The sequence below is a fragment of the Macaca nemestrina genome, chromosome 4, assembly GCF_043159975.1.
Source record: "Macaca nemestrina isolate mMacNem1 chromosome 4, mMacNem.hap1, whole genome shotgun sequence".
NCBI classification, from domain to species: Eukaryota; Metazoa; Chordata; class Mammalia; order Primates; family Cercopithecidae; genus Macaca; species Macaca nemestrina.
Genome location: NC_092128.1, coordinates 170,409,811 through 170,429,702, shown reverse-complemented (window position 1 = coordinate 170,429,702; position 19,892 = coordinate 170,409,811). Strand labels below are relative to the sequence as shown.

Below are 19,892 nucleotides of genomic sequence, written 5' to 3'. Positions count from 1 at the left end.
TGTTGAGTAGGCACCCTTTAGGGAAATCTTTCTTCACTTGTAGTTTGTGTTGCAACTATATGTTTTTATGTTTTGTATTTCTTTCTTTTATGATCTTTTGAAAACAAAGAGTATGTACTTTTAAAATTAAATTAAACTAGGAGTAAATCTAAAATTTACTTTCAGGATGCTTCTCCAAGACAAACAGGGAAGTATTTATATGTAACTTTGATCTGTACCCACTCTCCCCAACCACCACCCCCACACGCTACTTAACAAACACACAAACACATACAGATACCTCATATAACTTTTGGGAGAAAAATTTGTGGGAAATTACTATATTATTATTATATTTATTTTTGTTATTATGTTATAATTTTAAAGTGACTACGTTCAATCAGAATGGCAGTAGTCTGTTTTCTTCCTCCTGAATTGATGAGCAGTGAAGGTTTTCTTTAGTGATTGGGAAGTAATTTTATATTTTATCCTCTACTTAAAAGCATGCTATGTTTTGTCTTGCTTTTTATTTGGAGCGTGGCATTTGTATTCAGCATTGTTTTCCTTAATGTCTTCTAATTTCCATTGGTTTTTTTCCAAAGAGTGATGGAAAATATATACTTTAATATTATTATTAATTTTTATTGATATAAACTGTGTAGTCTATCTCTTTTCAATTGAATTGTTGTGCATGGGTACTCTAAATACTTCTTTCAATTTTATAATCCAGTTGGTTTTCGTTTCTTTAGTCTACTTCATTGCCATCATGTAGGGATTTATTTGTAGAATACTCAGGTTGACTCTGGTCTGTCTTTCTTCCCATGCAGCCTTCTTCTTTGGGTTTCTCCTATTTCTACGTATTTTCAAGAAAGAGTTCATGAGAAATACATTTTATCTCTTGTAATCAACTTTTTAAATTCTCCTTAGCATCTATCTGTCATTTATTTTCATCTCCTCCGTTAACTTTTCCAGCTTTCTATACCTGAGTGGAGCTCAGAAATTACACCACCTTGTATTTTCCTTTGTTGGCAACGTTTCTTAAATTGTGTTTGTGCATAGTAGGCTCTTTTCAATGGAGATACAACTCTTTAGAGAAATGAAAGTTAATTATATTATGTCATTCCATTTCTTTGTTTCAATGTTTTTCTTCCCTTACAATCTTCTACCTGTCAAGGATTATACATTAAAAATTTCTAAATAAATTTTTCTTTCACATTCTATCTCTCCAACTCTGTTAGACTGGAAGGTGTCCTCAAATTTACCTTCCATGGTATTACTTTTTAATGTAATGTAAATGTTATTTGCTGTTTGTTCTTAATTCTTTTTTGTTCCATTCATTTTCTCTTAATGTCTGATTACTCTTTAGGGGTTTTTCCTAATTATGAATGAATAGTTGAACTTATTAGTAGTTCAGGTGCTATAAATAAGGCTATGTTTGTGCACATGTGTTTACCCTGTTAAGTGGCCAAAAGTACCAATCTACAGAATCCTTTTAGAAGTGAAAATAAGGAGTAGCAAGGTGTGTGGACACCCATAATTGGAAAGTAAGTAATTTAATCTGGGCTTGAACTCCTAAATAATTTCGTGCCTAGATGAATATCCCTTTCCCTTTTATGTCCTCAGGCTTATTTGGGGAGTTCACCATTATCCTATGTTGTATCCTGCCTCTCTTTCTGGTCCCTTCATCCATTTAGTTCCTCTTCCAAAGATGATCTTTCGACTTTGTTATAATTATTGTTGTTATTGAATTCTTAATGATAAACACTACTTAGAAGTCAATTCTTCTGGTGACTCCTGCTCAAGTTATGGTAGGGCTTTGGTTTAGCAGTTTTGCAGACATATCCATGATAATGATGATGATGATGATGATGATGATGATGATGATGGTGATGATGGTGATGGTGATGATAATGATGATGGTGATGGTGATGATGATGATGGTGATGATGATGATAGTGATGGTGATGGTGATGATGATGATGATGATGATAGTGATGGTGATGGTGATGATGATGATGATGATGATGATGACGATGATGATGGTGACTGCCCAACAACCCACTTCTGCATTTCATATTTGCTCGCTCTGAGCGTGGAGTTCCTCTAAGGAGTGGTCTTACCTCTACCACAGCAATCTAGTTGTGTTTTGAATTGTACTTTATACTTATTTGAAAGATATTTTAGCATTTTATTGTTGGCTTTTAATTATGCAACTTTTATGCTCAACATTATTATGGATTTATATATATGTGTGTGTGTTTATTCACTTATGTGTATATGTATGAGTACATATATTTAATCATTTGTATATTTTTTCTGTCATTTTAATATCTTTTTACTATAGGGATAAGTAAATGGATTTAATTTTTAATCTTGAAGCAGTAGTCACCTTCTACAATTAAGGAAAAGTAGATGCCAAGTCCAAGGCTTATATATTTTTAGCTTATATAATTACACAATATCTCATTTAACCTCCCTTATGTTGGATGACTAAAAAAATGATTTGAGTTAATTTAAGGTCCTATGACCCCTTGCCTCTGGTCTCCAACTAAATTGTGGGCACAGTGTTCAGGTGTGAGTGAGATGGACATCTCAGGTGTCATTTGTCTATACACTGGCATCTGATGGGACATCTACCATCCCACTATCCCTCATTTCTCCCTCATTTCTTCATTCCAAACAAGTCTTTGCTCTGTTGTCCTTTGTTCTCCTCTTTCATTCTAGTTTCTATGGGTCTAATTCTATTTCAGCCACTTCTAGTACCATTTAAATGGGCAAAAAGTCACCCATGCCTCAGGCCTTCTCTGCCTACACCTGCTACCTGAATCCTCTCTATTCTCTCAGCATTCCTACCCCAGGACTTAACTCAGAAATGAAGGCACAGGCCCCACCAATTTTTGTCACTCATGCCGAGTAAGCCACTCATGCCACTAATTTTTGTCATGTACACAAGGACAGCCGCTCACGCCAAGTAAGCTTATGTTTGGAGGAAAAACCCTTTCTAGGCACCTACTGTCTATTTGAGTCTATTTGACTCAAAATATCACTTGAGTCAAATCTCACATGGGTCAAATGGTTTAGCTTCTTGAAGTGGTATAGGATTGAAAAGTTATATAAAATATCAAAAAATACACTTGTAAAATTGTAAAATATTTTGTCATTTGAGTAATTAGGTTCATTCTAGATTGGAATTTAACTTTATGTGTTTTTATTTTATATAATAACACTCATACTTGGAAATTAACTGAGTGTTTTAATGTAATTAAAGCATACATAGTACGTAGTACATAATACACAGTACTATGTACAAGCTGTGATGTTTAGTGCTCTGCTTGCAACATAAATTGACTTATAGTTAACAGAACCATTACTCTGAAGAACTGACAAAATATTCTACTATTTTCCCAAATCTTCTTTTAAACTTATTTTAATAAGTATAATCTTATTTTTTTAATACTTATTTTAGTTGAAACTTTGGTCAAGAAAATCAATAGTGAAGAGGAGATAGCAGTCAGTACATAAAATAAATATACCTTTAGGAGAAATACCTAATGTAAACGACGAGTCAATGGGTGCAACAAACCAACATAGCACATGTATACCTATGTAACAAACCTGCACGTTGTGCACATGTACCCTAGAACTTAAAGTATAATAATCAAAACCATGATTAAGCCAGCCTGCCACCAAAATTTGCTAATGAGACTGAAGGAAAAGGTGGTAACTGCTTCAAATTAAAAAATAGTAAATATACTTAACATAGTTATTCACCCTCCCACAATCCATATCAATACAACTATAGAAAAGAAATAGTATTGGATGCGGTACAGTTCAATCTTTCATGGACACAGTCTGTCCCACATTAGTACTGCCTAAGACTGAGTAATAATATTATGATAATATTATGATCTTTTTGTTGTTATTTTTGAAACCATGAGGAAGAATTAGTCTTTGCATAAGGAACAAGATTTCACCTGCAGGGAAGAGATAACCCATTGTTAGCCAACCTGGTTCTGAAAGAGGAACAGAAGGATTTTGTCTTTTTCTGGGGCTGAGAAAGCACTTGGGCCTAGATTTCTATGTGTGGTAATACCTGCTAATTCCCCCGGACAGAGAGTGAAACTACCGACCACATGAAGGACTTCTTGTGGTTAGATGAGGCGTCAATGTTCTGTTTCGTTCATGGCCGCCACAGTAGCAACCTTTTCTAAAGTAAATAGTAGTAAAGAGTAGTCACTCTTGCTATTACACATATTCTATGGCTGAGCTTTAGCAGTGTTTAGCTCAATAACCTGTCCTCAGTTTTCCTGGGAGGTATTAGAGAAAGGATGTCCTCTCTTAAACCTTTGGCAGAGTTACGAATGGCAGTGGTAAAAGAGAGAGCTCTGTCTCACAACACAATTGCCTAACAAAGGTAATCTGCACCAAATACAGCCACAGGACTTCACCACAAATAAGTCACTGCCGAAGAATTTGGGAGTATACTTGAGCTAATGGCAAGGCAAAATGATCAGAAATATTGGGGACTTGGCACTTATCATGAAAGAAATTGATGATGAAATTTTTGACTCAGGCTGGTGAGAGCAGGAAACGATGCAAGCTATCTGTATACCTAAATATTTATGAACATGTATGTGGACGTGTGTGTGTGTGGTGGGGCGGGGGGGGGTGGTATGTGTATGACTGAATATGAAAGATCTTATAGTATATATTTCTACTACCTCCTACTACCTATATGGTTATGGTTATATAAAAATTATCAATATATCTAAATGATTGCTATAATCTGTGTCCCCCAAAATTCACTCATTAGAAACTTAATCCCCAATGCAACAGTGTTGAAAGGAGCTGTTTAGCTCGGGAGGCTTCCATCCTCATTCTTCTTAGGGATTACTTAAGTCATTGTGAACTAAATTTTGATAGAAATATGGATAGTAAAAGCCATTCTGATGAGGTCTCAGATGGAAATGAGGAATGAAGTGTTGAAAACTGAATGAAAGGCCATCCTTGCTACAAAATGGCAAAGAACTTGGCTGAGTTATATCTGTGTCCTAAAACTTTGTGGAAGGCAAAATTTAAGAGAAATGAATTAGGATATTGGGCAGAAGAAATCTCTAAGCAGCAAAATAATCACAATTCTGCATTGCTTCTCTTAACTGCCTATAGTAAAATTGGAAAAAAAAAAAAGACTTAAAGATATAATTTATAATCAAAAGAGTAGTAGGAAGTAAAGATTTAAAAAATTCACAGCCTGGTTGGGTAAAGTATTTAAACCAAGGATATGGCCAAGATACATTGTAATAAGGAGATTAGTATGGCTAGGAGGAAGCCAGGCGCTATTCATCAAGACAATGAAAGAATGATCCAAAAGGCATTTCAGAGATCCTGTGCAGGAGAACTCACTTGCCCAGGCTTCCTCAGATCTCTGCTCTCTGCATCCTGGTGCAGCTCTCCTCAACCACCCCAACTGTGGCTCCAGTGAGTGCAGGTGCAACTTAGGCGGCCACTCTGGAGGGCACAGCGATGAGCCTTAGCATCATGCACATACTGCTAATTCTGCAGGTGTGTAGACTGCAAAATCAGTGGAAGTATGGCTTCCTTCTTCTAAATTTCAGAGGTCATTGCAGACAGCCTCGAGGTCTGGGCAGAGACCTGTGCAGAGGCTGAGCTGCCACAGAGAGTCCCACTAGATCAATGCTTAGTGGAGCCATGGGGTAGGGCCACCTCCAAGACCCCAGAACTGTAGAGCCACCTGCATGAGATACCAGCTAAAAAGTCACAGCGACGTGGCTTCAGTGCACAAGTGCTGAAGCATGGGCTGTGCCCAGCAAAGCCATGGAAGCAGAGCTGCTGGGAGCCTAAAAGACCCAACCCTTACCCTAGCATGTCCAAGCAGCAGGACATGGAGTCAACATAGATTACTCCAAAGTTTTGAGGTTTAAGATTGTTTGCCCTGTTGGGTATTGGACTTAATTGGGACTTGTTACTTCTTCTTGCTTATCTCTCCCTTTCAGAATGGAAATGTCTGTCCTGTGTCTGCCCCACCATTGCATTTTAGAATCACGTAACTTGTTTGATGTCACAGGCTCACAGCTGAAGGGAAATTTGCCTCAGAATGAACCATGCATTGAGCCTCACCCATAACTGATTTAGTTAAGACTCCAGACTTCAGATTTTTAAGATGGCACTAGAATGACTTTCTGGGGTATTGAGATGGAATAGCCGTGCTTTGTATTTGAAAAGAACATCAATTTGAAGGTCCGAGGTTGGAATGCTATGGTCAAAATGAGTCCCTCAAAATTCATGTGTTGGAAACAATCCCTAATGCAACAGTGTTGGGAGATAGGGCCTTTTGTGAACTGTTTAGCTCAAGAGGGCTCTGTGCTAATAAGTAGGTTAATTCCATTATAGAAGGGTTTAGTGAAAGGAGTTTGCCCCTTTTCACTTTTTGCCCTCCTGCCTTCTGCCATGTGAGGATATAACATTCCCCCACTTTCAAAAGACACAGCATTCAAGGTGCCATCTTGGAAGCAGAGACCAGACCCTCATCAGACAAATGAACCTGCTGGCATCTGTATCTTCGACTTCCCAGCCCCCAGAACACTGTGAAGATATACATTTCTCTTAAATTTCCCAGTTTGTGAAATTCTGTCTGAGAAGCACAAAATGAACTAAGACAATAGCTATAGTAACTATACAGATGCCTTATATGCTTTGCCCTTGAACAGCATGAGGATTAGGAATACCAAACCCCCATATAGTCAGAAATTCATGTATAAGTTTTGACTCCCCAAAAACCTAACTACTAATAGTCTACTGTTGACTGGAAGCCTATTGGTAACATAAACAGTTGATTAACATATATTTTGTATGCTGTGTGTATTATATATTGTATTCTTACATTAAAGTAAGCTAAGAGAAAAATGTCATTGAAAAAATCACAAGGAGGAGAAAATATATTTACTATTCATCAAGTGGAAGTGGATCATCATAAATGTCTTCATCCTCATCGACTTCATATTGAGTAGGCTGAGGAGGAGGCAGAAAATGGAGCAGTTGATCTTGCTGTATCAAGGGTGGCAGAGGTAGAAAAAAATCCATGTATAAGTGGAGCTGTGCAGTTCAAACCTACGTTGTTCGAGGGTTTTGTCTTAAAATATGTCCAAGACATTGTTCTCTGTAAGTGTTCTAAAAATAGATATTATTTTACTGACTGCAGTATTGTGTGATTGAAGACTATTGAAACAATTTATTACCTCATTAACTTGAAAATTGAAACAATTTATTCTCTCATTAACTTAAAAATTGAGACAATTTGTTCTTTCATTAACTTGTTACCCTTGAGTACTCCTTTGTCCTCAGTCTTAATAACAATGGAAAATGTCCCCTGTTTTAATCTTCAGTGACCTCATTGTAATATAATTCATAAACATAGTGCAAAGTACTAAGATGATTAGCCATATTGATTTTTTATTTCTTCCTGTTATTTACTAGTTCAGTTTCTTTACCCCACTTAGTGGATGACTTGCACATTCCTAAATAATTCATAAAAAGGAGTTATTTATATTAAAGATATTGACTATTTGTATACATTGCAAAATTTTTCCTGTTCTTGTCTTTTGCCTTCTTACTTGATTTGATATGGTTTGATAAGCAAACATTTTTAAACATTTAAATCTGTTGAACTACAGTCCTTTCTCAGTTCAGTCATATTAAGTAAGCCCTGTAAGTTTGCATATGGTTTCAGTTTTATGTTTAGATCTTTAATCCAATTGGAATTTATTTTGTGTAAAAGTTGTGTAATAGGGATATATCTTTCCTGTCATGTCCTCCCAAGTGTATACTTAATTTTCACCATTCCACTTATTGAAAAATTCATGCTTTCCTCATTTTTGAAATGTCATTTTGGTATTTTGCTAATTCTGATACACACAGCTGTATTTTTCAGAATTCTTAACTGGATTATTCTGAGTTATTTGTCATTCGTATCTTAGTATCACATTGTGTTATTATGATTGAATCTGATAAAATGCCCCCTTAGCTCTACAATTTTAATAAATATTTGAAACCCCACTCTATAGAAACCTCTAACTAGGGAGATAAATTATATATGCCTACTATGTGTCAAGGACTGTGTAGGACTGAAACATATTTGACTCATTAATTTTACACTCATGATAGGCTGTAGTACTTTATTTTACTCTTAAAAATAATAATAGCAGTTTCTCTTTTATACTTTTACAGAATCTTCTACTGATTTCAAAGCTTTTTTTTTAATTAAGAAGAGTACTTTTTTAAAATTGTACTTTTTTTCTTAGATAATATCTAAAAGCTCAGAAGAAATAGAAATTCTTCTTTTGTAGGCAACATGACTAGCCACTAGAGGAAGTAAGTGTTTTGCATTGCTGGGCAGCAACACAGGAATTGACTTACAAAAGAAAATCACTGTTAATATTTATTCTTCCTAGTAGAATGCCTGGCAGTTCTAGAACACGGACTTTGAATTTATAATTTGGTAACTTAGTGAGTATATATAATGACATGATTTAAATAACTGCATTTGACTGAAAGTAGTTATTAGAAGTTCCCAATAGTACATAAAAGGGAAAAAAATACTGTCATCTCAACTAGATCACATATCTTTAATTAACTAATTCATAAAAAAATTCCAAATCTCTTTTACTATAAACAATACATTACAATTAAAATGGAATTTTCTGGAGAGCTGATAACCAGAAAAGTTATTTTTGCCATAGAATGACAAAAATAAGTTAAGAACAAAAGTGTTATTTTTTTAATTGTAAACATTCCTTTATAGAAAAACTGGTCTTGGAGGCATTCAAATGTGCGAGAAGCCACACTGAGAGAAAATGAAGAAATATGTGCTTTTTTGTGCATATTTGTTTTAGAAAATAGCAATTACAATCTCAGTTAAAATGTAGTGATTATGAGAGAACAGTGTTTATTCATTTAATAAGTAGTTATTTAGCACTTCCCATTTGCCAGCTATTGTGTGGGATATCTAACACATAGATCAACAATACACAGATCATTTGTGCATTTGGCACACATTTATTATAACTGCATCATAATACAGTTATAATATAATATATTAGGGACACCTCACCTTTTCACTATCAGTAGGTCATGCTCTCCACATACTGAGCCGGCACTTCTTTTTGCCTGGCATTCTTCCATATCAACTATTTTATCGGTAACATACTTATTCTTTGGGTAGCAGTTGCCCTATCTCTTCTCCTGAGAAGACTTTCTAATTGAAAAACCATAATTAGATATCCTCTTCTAGGACAGCACCATCATTCCTGAACCATGGCATGTAGTATTAGAAGTGCCTTTGTATTCTTCCATATTCTTCACTAGATTATAAATTCTATGAGAGAGTCATACATCCATTCGAAAATATTTACTGAGCACATAAAAAGGACCAAGCACTAGCTTGCCTGCTGTGAATACAGGAGTTTACAAAATTAGAAGAATAAAATAGAATGGAAGTTAAAAGTTATCTCCTTTGCCTAGTAGGGTACAAAGTGTACCGTATTATCTCTCACATCATATAAGTGAGCCAAATCGATCATCATCCCCTAGAGCACATTGTTGCATTACACTCTAAGCTTCTGGGTCAAAATATCCGGGTGGTGTAGCTCAGGAATCTGCATTTTTGTTAAGTGTTCTAAGTGGTCAGTATGGATGCTGAGACTGAGATCCACTTGTCCTTGATAATGGAGAGACTGTGTTTGACGTATTCACAGGCTGCATACGCGGCATGAAGCAGAGTGCCTGGCACAAAGTGAGTTGTTGTTAATTAGAAGCTGAGTGAATGAATGAGTCACTGACAACCTCAAGTAGTTTACATGACCCACACACCACAGAGAAGTAGAGCATGTTCTACAGAAGCACATAGAAGTTCACGACTGATTCTTTAGGGAGCCCAGAAAACATTCAGAGGCCAATGGTATATACAATGAAGGGTAAGAATGTTGGGAGGCAGAAAGAGCAGGGGGAGTGTATTCCCAATAGAAGGGAGAGAAAGAGCTAAGGCACAGAAGAGCAAGGGCTTGAGGTGTTCAGGAAATCTGTAGTATGTGTGTGTTGCCAGGTACCAGGTAGTGATAAGGGAGGTTAAGATATGGAGGGAGGCTTGTAGGCATTCTGGCTTCCCCTGTAGGTGATAGTGAGCCACTGAAATCAACAAATCTGTGTGCAAATAAATCAACCTTGGTAAAGTTGTGGAGGATAGATAATCTATTAGGAGATAATGAGATAAAGGGTAAGGATAAATGGTCATTAGTTAAACGAGGGGAGTGTCACCGATGAAACAAGACAGCATTGTGAATTATTTATCCAATAGAATCTACCCGATGTGACAACTCTTCTAGGGGATATGGAAAGAGTAACTGATGTCAGTATGTTCATGAGAAGATATTAATCATTGCTACAACTTGAAAATGAAAATCTTAAGAAACTGCTATGTCCCACAAAATAACAGAATTCAGTGGTTAAAACTTCCGAATGAATATGCAAATATTTTTATGGCTCTCATGTAGTTCTTAATTATGCTACTTTTAACTTACTGAGTTTAATTATACTGTTTTATGAACAAAAGGACAAGAAGTAAACTAATTTTTATTTTCCCCAAGTATCATTTTTTCTCTATTATTTTATTGTGTGAATATCTTGATACCAACCGTTTCAGTTGAAGTGGCTAGATAAAAGTTCAGCATCTTTGACAGTAGCTAGTAATTTTAAAAGCAGAAGTAAATGTAGAACTTCAGGAAAGTTTCTCCTTTAGAACTTATTTTAAAAATTGCCCTTGTCAGCCCCATGTCTATTCTGATAAAGCATGGGTCTATGGGACAAGAAATCAAAAGTCTTTGGGTGACATTTTATCTCTGGTTCCTCTGGATGAAATAAACAGCATAACTAATGTTCATTGATCCAAAAGTGACATTGCACAGAAAGATACATCCTTCTCTGTTTTATTTGGGAGACAGAATTTAGGTGTTCTTCAGTAGGAAAGAAACCACAATCACATTTAATCAACAGTAAAAATGAAGGCCAAAATATTGTAACTACCACTTTTCTTGTTGCTTTTGAAAAGGTGCTGATTTCTCTTTGCACAAAGTGCTGAGTGCAAACAAGAGGACAAACCACGTCAAGACTGAATCAAAACAACGAGTTAAACCAGGACTGTCATAGATATTTCATCAAGAAAAATGGCACATCTTGTTTACAATTACTTTGTCTGATTCACATCTCCATTAGAAAAGGCATTTTAAATTATCCTTTTACAACCCTCCTCAAGAGAAGAAAGTTGCTGGCTATGCAGACTAGGCTAATATTGGGAGAGAAATCCTCAGTTCTACACACAATTGTGAAGGGCTGTGTGTGTGTGAGTGTGTGTGTCTGTGTGATATACATGCATATGTAAAATGTTAATCAAATATCTCTCAAAATGAGTGAAATTAGAGACATTTTGTTCTCAGTGCTTTGGAATGACTTCACTTAAATGGACAATATCCCCAAACAGAACAGAGACTGAGAAGATAACAGAACCTATTACCAATTGTTCTTTCATCCTCTCTACCAGGGCTGCAGAATTTCATACTGACGTGTTGAATTTAAGTCTGTTCTTTCTATCATTCCTCAGATAACTGGTGCTTGGAACTGAAACACTCAAAGCAAATGGAGTTCAAATTGTTCATAATATACAAAAGATATTCAAACCCCTTGTATACTATGTTTTTCTTTTACTTTAACACACAGACTGAAATAGACAATTTTAATGGTTACATCAAGATAATCCACTGTAGTAATTCAGAATTTTTAATTCAGTTTTCTTCATCTGATGGAGTGGAAATAACATATCAGAAAATGTATTTAGGTGAAAGTCCTCTTTCCTTTCAAAAAATAAATCAAATCAAATAAAAATAGGCTCCCTTCTAGGTACTATTTATGCACATTTTCCTCTTCCATTCCTTACTGCTTTCTCAGTGATTCTTTCGATGACTATTAAATATCATTACTTTAGAATTTAGTTAAAATGAACTGATTCTGTAATAAATGAAGCAATACTGGAAATCATAATTTACAGAAAACTATTACAATATTTAAGAGAATGTTTTCACCATTAATTAAAAACAATTGAGCTTGTGGAGTAAGAACGGTACTCACAAGGTTAAGGAACATGTTTCTGGAGGCCAGAGGCCTGTTTGAATCCTGACATCCACTAGTTGTGTGACTCTAGGCAAGTTATTTAAGATCTTTATGCTTTAGGTTCTTCTTCTGTTAAATGGGGATGAAAACAGTATTCACAGCGTAGGATTGTTATTGGCATTAAATTAGTTAATGTCTGTAAAGCACTTTTCCTCTTGTGCACAGCATCAGGTCTGCTAAGCTTCATTCACCTGGGGACTTTTGCACCACAGGCCACTCAGCCACCTCTGAGGCCACGGAGCTTGCAAGTTTACCTCTCAACTTCACATGGGCACCATGCACAGTGTGTTACATCATGCCTATACTCCATGGAATCCTCTTATTTTCTACCCAAGAGTTTCTCTGGTGTAGCTAAGGCTTGATACACCAGGGATCAGCTCAGAACCTGCACAAGAGCAGTCCAGAAATGCTGGGAAGTGAACGTCCTGCAGGGTGCAACTTTCACAAAGGAGACCCTTGACCAGCACATAAATGCTTGCCCCTTCTTTCCCAGTGGAGATCCCAGGAATGCCAGCATCTTAGAAAATGTTCCTAAAAGATTTATACCCTGCTGTTTTCTTATCACAAGTGGCAGCCAGATCAGAGACAACCATTTTTATTCCCTTGCTCTCCTTTCCTCCCTTACCTCCATTCATCTTCAACCCCCATCCTTGGGATTGCTTTCCCCAATGAAGTGTTAGAACATATGAATTGCTAGAGTATCTAATTTCTATTTCTACGGGTCCCATGCTGAGGAATTATATGAATTAGGTTTTGTTGCTCAAAACCCACCTTATAAAAAGCCTCACAGTCCACATTACCAGACAGAGCACCTCATTCCGATCACTATCCTCTTGACATTCCCATTACCTGATACATTACATAATTCTTTACTGTTATTGACTGCTCCCCCACCCCCCCACACTAGAATTTAAACAGTGGAGTCTTAGACTATTTTCCTCACTATGTATTCCATGCAGCTAAAATATATTTGGCAGTCCATAAAATGTGTTAAGTTTTACTTAAAGATCACTGCTATAAGACCTAATGGGACCACACCATTTGAAATTCCAACCCTCTCTCCAGCCCTTGTACCCAATCTCCTTTGCTATTTCTATTTTTCTACAGTCTTTATCATTTTCTAAGTTGCTATGTAATTTGACTTTCTTATAGTTTATTGTGGCCACCCCTCACTAGCACACAAACTTTGTGAAGTCAAGGTTGCTTTGGTCTTTTTGCGTGTTTGTTTGTTTTTTAGTTTTGTATACTCATGCATTCACATATCCCAGGTGCCTAAAGCAGTGCCTGTCAGACACAGGGTCCTTTGTGGAATGAATGAGGCATGTGTTCAACCTGAGAGGTAGGAAAATTGTTCCTGGTTACAGGCTCCATTCAGCCAGAGACTCTGTGAATTGGTTTCATGTGAGTTGATTTGTCAGGATTAGACTTATACATACAGAAGGGTCAAATTAAGGAGACTAAAAGGAGAATTTAAAGAATTTAAGAAGAGTAAAACTGACTTTGCAGATGCTAGAAAAATACATCAAAATATGTTATTATTACCATGACTCCCCCCAAAAATACCCTTCAGGAATTTTCTTTGATTGTATTTTTTCTACTTCCCACAACTCACCTATGTGTATTTCTGGTGTTTCAGCACCCTTTATATGGAATCGTTACTTTTCTCATTTTGAAGAAACTCTAAAATAGTCCAAGCTACTTTATTCTTTTATCTTAATCTGTATGTTGGAATAGATATTCTTAATGACAGCATAAACAGTGTCAACTCACAGATCTAGAAGTCTTCCTTGAAACATTTTGATCATATCAGGCACAGTATAATATAAAAACCTTCAACAAATGAAATAAAAATTCCTAGTTATCACTTTGTCAATCGTTTACTTCACTTTTTCACTACTAGCTTACTTCAATTTCCTTTCAACTTCCAGCCATATTCTAAACTTCAAACATTAAAAAGTTACTTTTTCCCCATCTACACCAAGATCTCACCCAGCTCTGTTTCTAATTTTTGTACCTTTCATGTTGCACTAACCCAGGCAGGGAAGATGGAGAGCCCAGGCTGCCTTAGGGGTGGAATAGTAACCCTGCCATGGACAGGAGCCCTTCAGCACCAAACTTTCTTGCCTCAACCATGTATAAATACATCTGTTAAGGCCAACTTCCCCTATGAATTATTTTCTCATTCATCTGTGGTCCTTGACACCCCTGAGTATATGACTTCATATTTTGGGTTCTCGTATAGCTAGTTTCACATATTATCATAATGCTTATGATAGCAGCTCCCAGTTTTGAAACTACTCTCACTACCACAAGAAACAACCATACAACATCCGCGTTGTTCGCATTGGTATACATTTCCTATCACCTTAATTCAAAGCTTTGGATTTCAAGAGCAGGGCCCAGGATTTCCTCTTACTTTTTTACCCTCTACCCCAATACAGACTGAGTACTCTGTTCACATTATGGATGTATGTATTAAATGTTGATGGCTTTTCTTTCTAAGCATGGTTCAAAAACATTAAACATTTCTCATATGATTTCAAATAATGGCGAATCTCTCTGTTTGTGTCAGGATTATGTATGTAGTAATAACAGAAAAGGAGAGTGTTACTGATAAAATTTTGGATGAGGAATGTGATAAAACTTTGGGTCAAGGATAATGTATTAGTCCATTTTCATGCTGCTGATAAAGACAGGCCCAAGACGGCGGGGGGAAAAAAAAGATTTAATGGACTCACAGTTCCATGTGGCTGGGGAGGCCTCACAGTCATCGTGGAAGGTGAAAGGCACTTCTTACATGGCAGCTGCAAGAGAGAATGAGAGAGAAGCAAAAACAGAAACCCCTTGTAACCATCAGATCGCGTGAGATTTACTTACTACCAAGAGAATAGTATGGAGAAAACCACCCCTATGATTCAGTTATCTCCCACCAGGTCCTTCCCACAACACATGGGAATTGTGGGAGCTACAATTTAAGATGAGATCTGTGGGGGGTCTCAAAGACAACCGTATCAGATAATTACCTCCTATATTAACAGCCAAAAGAGAAAAAGCCCACATCGGAGGTGTAGTTGCTAAGTTGCCGAGTTAGCTAAGGTGAGAGAATTTACCTCCAGAGAGGCAAGATAAACCCCACCTAGAGAGCTGAGGAGGTCATAATGAAGTTTGAAGGGAGGCAGCTTTAGAAATGTCTGATTGGTTCTGCCCTAGAAAATAAGAAAGGACTTTGGCAATAGTGATATTTTAGCGCCAGGAGCACCCCAACGGGCACTAAATGAAATTTTATACCACTGGAGTAGAGGATAAGGAAGTCAGAGAAATATGCAAAATTTTAGAGAATGCATATGTTTATTTGGTTTTGTTTTAGGAGGCTCAGATATTTTGCTACACGCGTTTGTGCCATTTCTGTCCTTTTAAATTTTACATCTTTTAGTTCAGCTTGAAAATCAAAAGTTATATTTTGCAAATTTACTTAAAAGAACGATGAATATGCATCTACCTTTCTTAGAATTTATTCATTGAAATCAAGCACCAGATAAGCATAGCAGTCAGAGTGGCCCAAATTAAAACTAAGACCTGGTTACAGGAAAAACCCGAATTGCATAGAAGAATGTCCCCCCAAATCATGAAGGAGGTGAGGGACCAAAGAATGAGTCAGACAAACCCAGCTTGACTGGTAGATGAGTGTGGTACTTTGATTTTTATATTATACACAGTTATTCAGAAAATGCAATGTCAAGGTATGCAATTATAGGAATCCTACCATAAATATCTAAATCATTCAAAAGCATATTGTCTTAGTTCATTTAGACTGCTATAAAAAATACCACAAACTGGATAGCTTATGAATAACAGAAATGTATATCTCACTGTTCTGGAGGCTGGAAAGTCTCAGATTAAGGTGCTGGCAGATTCATTGTCTGGTCAGGATCTGCTTTCTGGTTCATAGACAATACCTTCTTGCTATTCCTCACATAGTGGAAGGGGAGAAGCATCTCTCTGGGACCTCTTTTATAAGGCCACAAATCCTATTCATGAGATTACCCAGTCATATTTGGTCCACCCCGCCATTTGTCTCTAATGTGCTTTCAAGCTAATTTTCTGGCTCCCAAAGGCCCCACCTCCTAATGCTATCATTGCAGGGGTTAGAATTTCAATGTATGAATTTTGGAGCAACACAATCATTCAGACTATGGCATATATCATTTTTATACAACATTATTGAACTTTATGTTCCAGGAATTGTACTAAATGCATTAAATACAAAATTAATTACTCAACTTAGTTATCAAAACAGACTTTGGGATATAATTTTCCTCATTTTCTAGATTTTGAAAATCATACCTTGGGAAGTTGAATACATTGTCCAAATACATTATTCCTGTCCACAGGAATAATGTAGTAGAGCTGGAGGTTTAGGTGGGGTGAGACGTTGACAGTCTAATTCTAAAATCCTTGTTGCATATGGCAATTTCATGTGTCATTATTAACACCTGGGGCCTAAAATTCCTTGTGTTAGGTAACTGTGCATTGTAGGATGTTTAATAGCATCTCTGGCTTCTACCTCTAGAATTAAGTAGCATTGCCCCAGTTGTAACAGCCACAACTTTCTCCAGACATTGCCAAATATCCTTTGTAGGTTTATATTGTGCCAAGATGGGGGACAGAAGGCAGAGTCTCGCCTCCCACTCCTCGGAAGTCACTGACTACTCCATGATAACATTAGTGGTATCAGTGGTGCTATCTAATATTTCTTACGGTATTTATGTGTTAAGGCACCAGTCTATACTGACTCAGTAACAAACAAAGATTGTATTTCACTGACATAAAAACAGAAAAAATAACAATAATGGGATAGTAAATCATTTTTTACCACTGAGAAAGTTTTTGAAGCTCTACCTCTTGCATCAGACAAAAATTATTGCGATGACCATCTTCTTGATACTTAACCTCATCTCAGTAAGTTTCAATACATGCTTTTTTTTTTTTTTTTTTGAGATGGAGTCTCACTCTGTCAGCCAGGCTGGAGTGCAATGGTGCCGCATCAGCTCACTGAAAGTTCCGCCCCTTGGTCAAGAGTCTCCTGCCTCAGCCTCCCAAATAGCTGGGATTACAGGTGCACGCCACCACGCCCAGCTAATTTTTGTATTTTTAGTACAGACGGGGTTCCACCATGTTGGTCAGGCTAGTCTCAAACTCCTTACTTGTGATCCACCTACCTCGGCCTCCCAAAGTGCTGGGATTACAGGCATGAGCCACCACGCCAGGCCAATACATGCTCTTTTCTAAGCAGTGGAGGAAGAGAAGACGGAATATTTCCTGCAGCACTTAACAAAACCACAGTTTCTCTCTTTTCTTCCCAGTCCTGAAAAGACAAGTGAGTCCTTACTTCACAGGCCAGCTGAGGATTACTGAATGAGCAATAAATAGCCATCCACTGTAGCAAGATGTTCAGTCAGTGGGTCTAATTCTAACATGGGAATTTTCTGTGTGCAGGTCCCAAGAATCCCCAGCTAGTTCCTTGTATTAGTTTGTGTTTATCATGTGTTTAAAGCTATGATTATGTGGCTGGTGAAACTCACAAAATATGAAAAAAATCCTGGGTGAAACTTCACTGGATCTTCAAGCAAAGTAGTACCAACCAGGACAGTAATTTTGTTTTTCTTTTCTATTGTGAGTTTTTTTTTCTTATATTTTGTGGAACTGTGTTAAAGCAAATGAGGTAAATGGTGTTTTGAATATTTCGATATGTCAATGAGATATAAAAAGTAAGACGTTTCAAAATCATTTACAAAATAGATTTATACTCAGAGGGCTTTTCTGTTATTTCTTCAAAGTTTCTTTTATGAAGTATTTATTTATCACAGTCTATCTTTATAGTAGAGAAAAACAGTAAGGTATATTTTCTCTAAAAATATAAATTTCAAAAATGTAACATGAATGCCTATTTTAGGATCCATCAAACCTCCAGCTTAACAGACGTTTCTTGAGCTCATATGATTTTTGAGAAATTTGGCTAAATATTGCGAGGGGCTACTAGGAAAAACCCTCTATCTGTGCTTAATAACACAAGTGCAAGAATAACTAGGATACACGATTGTGTGAGATAACGGCCCTAAAATAGTTCAAACAAAGTTCATTGGAGTTTCATGTCTCAGGAGGTTGTGTTGAATGGGAGGATCAGAGATACTTTATGGATGAAGTGGTGTTGAGATGAGACTTGGAAGAGTTGCAAAAAATGAAGATGAGGTGGGAGGAAAACACTAGCCTACATGAACAAATACAAATGCAGTGCAAAATGAACATTGTCTTTAAAGAGTAGCAAGGAGGACATGTGGTCTAGTGATTGAGGTATACATTTAAAAAAATAGGAGAGACTGACCCTGGAAAGATAACTTGAACTGTCTGAGGAAGGCCAGATTGAGGGTAACTAACCAGCAATAGTGAATGCTTGCGTGTTCTTGATAAGTGGGTGATAAATCATCCAACTGACATTTAAGAAAAATTATTCAAGTAGCATGGAATGACCTGGATGTAAGTTGAGGAGAAAGGAGCAGATTTTCAGGTTTTCCTAGATATAATGAAAGTTGAGTTCACAACAGTTATGATAAAATAAAGGAAGGAATTAATTCAAGAGACTTTGAAGAAGTAAAATCAAGGTCACTTGTCAATTTGATTGAATGTATAGCACGAGAAAAACTTTCTGACTGGAGAAGCATATTACTTTACAATTCATTCCTTCAATAAATGTTTATCAACTGCATAAGTTAATTTCTAACTCTATTTGAAATCTAGATCTAGGTAAGGCAGAAATACTTAGTGATATGTTTGAAAATGGTTTTTTAACTACTAGCGTTTTGGGTGTTTGTGGATAAATTATGTATTTACATATGTATTATATATGCATATACACATATATGTACTTATGTGTGTGTACACAGTATATATATATACATACACACACACACATAATTTTAATCACCATTCATATTGCTGTCAAAAACAAACTCCATTTTAAACACATTAGAAGAATTATTGTAAATTACCACCATATTATGGGAAGATCAAGTCTTGAAACTGATTACAGTTGTCATATTAATAACATTAATAATACAAAGCATTAGCTGAGTATTCTTTATGTGCTAAAAACTGTGCTAGAAACTTTACAAAGATTATTTCATTGAAACCTCACAGCAAGTCCAGAAGGGGACACTATTATAACCCTTCCTTTATAGATGAGGAACAGAGAAGTTTAAGTAGTTGCTACACTCACAAGGGTTAAGAGAGAGAGCGAGAACAAGAAATTAGGCAGTCAAATTGAAAGTCTGTGTAACTGACAACTGGGCTCTTCTCAGTATTGATCTTTAAGAGAAAGAGAGGTAGGTAATCCAGAGTGGACTCACAAGAGCACTGCTAGAATGCTGATGGGACCTGACATAGATCAGATGCAGAACAATTCTGAAGGACTGGGAAGATTTGTCTGGTTAAAAAGAAGTCTTGGATAGTGAGGCAGGGCACAGTCCATGTTTCCTGATATTTTTTTCTAATTTGTTTCTGTCCTATCTCTAGAAAATAGAAAACACTTCCCGAAATTGCTCCAAAATTGATTTCCCTTTGGTTGGCCCCAGTTGTCTAATGGCTAGAACTATTTAGAAAGAGAGTGGGCCATACCCAGAGGC

At 36.6% G+C, this 19,892-nt stretch overlaps 1 long non-coding RNA gene across 4 annotated transcripts in view; it reads right to left on the bottom strand.

The window, feature by feature from the left end:
* Positions 1–19,892, bottom strand: part of LOC139362600 (uncharacterized) — a 391,421-nt gene that overhangs the window by 142,115 nt on the left and 229,414 nt on the right. For 2 of the 4 annotated variants that reach the window (XR_011621769.1, XR_011621770.1), the window contains exons 3-4: positions 14,952–15,017; positions 13,984–14,043 (exon numbers count right to left, since the gene is read on the bottom strand). This is a non-coding gene — a long non-coding RNA (uncharacterized lncRNA). The remainder of the gene's footprint in view (positions 1–13,983; positions 14,044–14,951; positions 15,018–19,892) is intronic. The other 2 variants (XR_011621772.1, XR_011621771.1) reach the window with 1 other exon arrangement.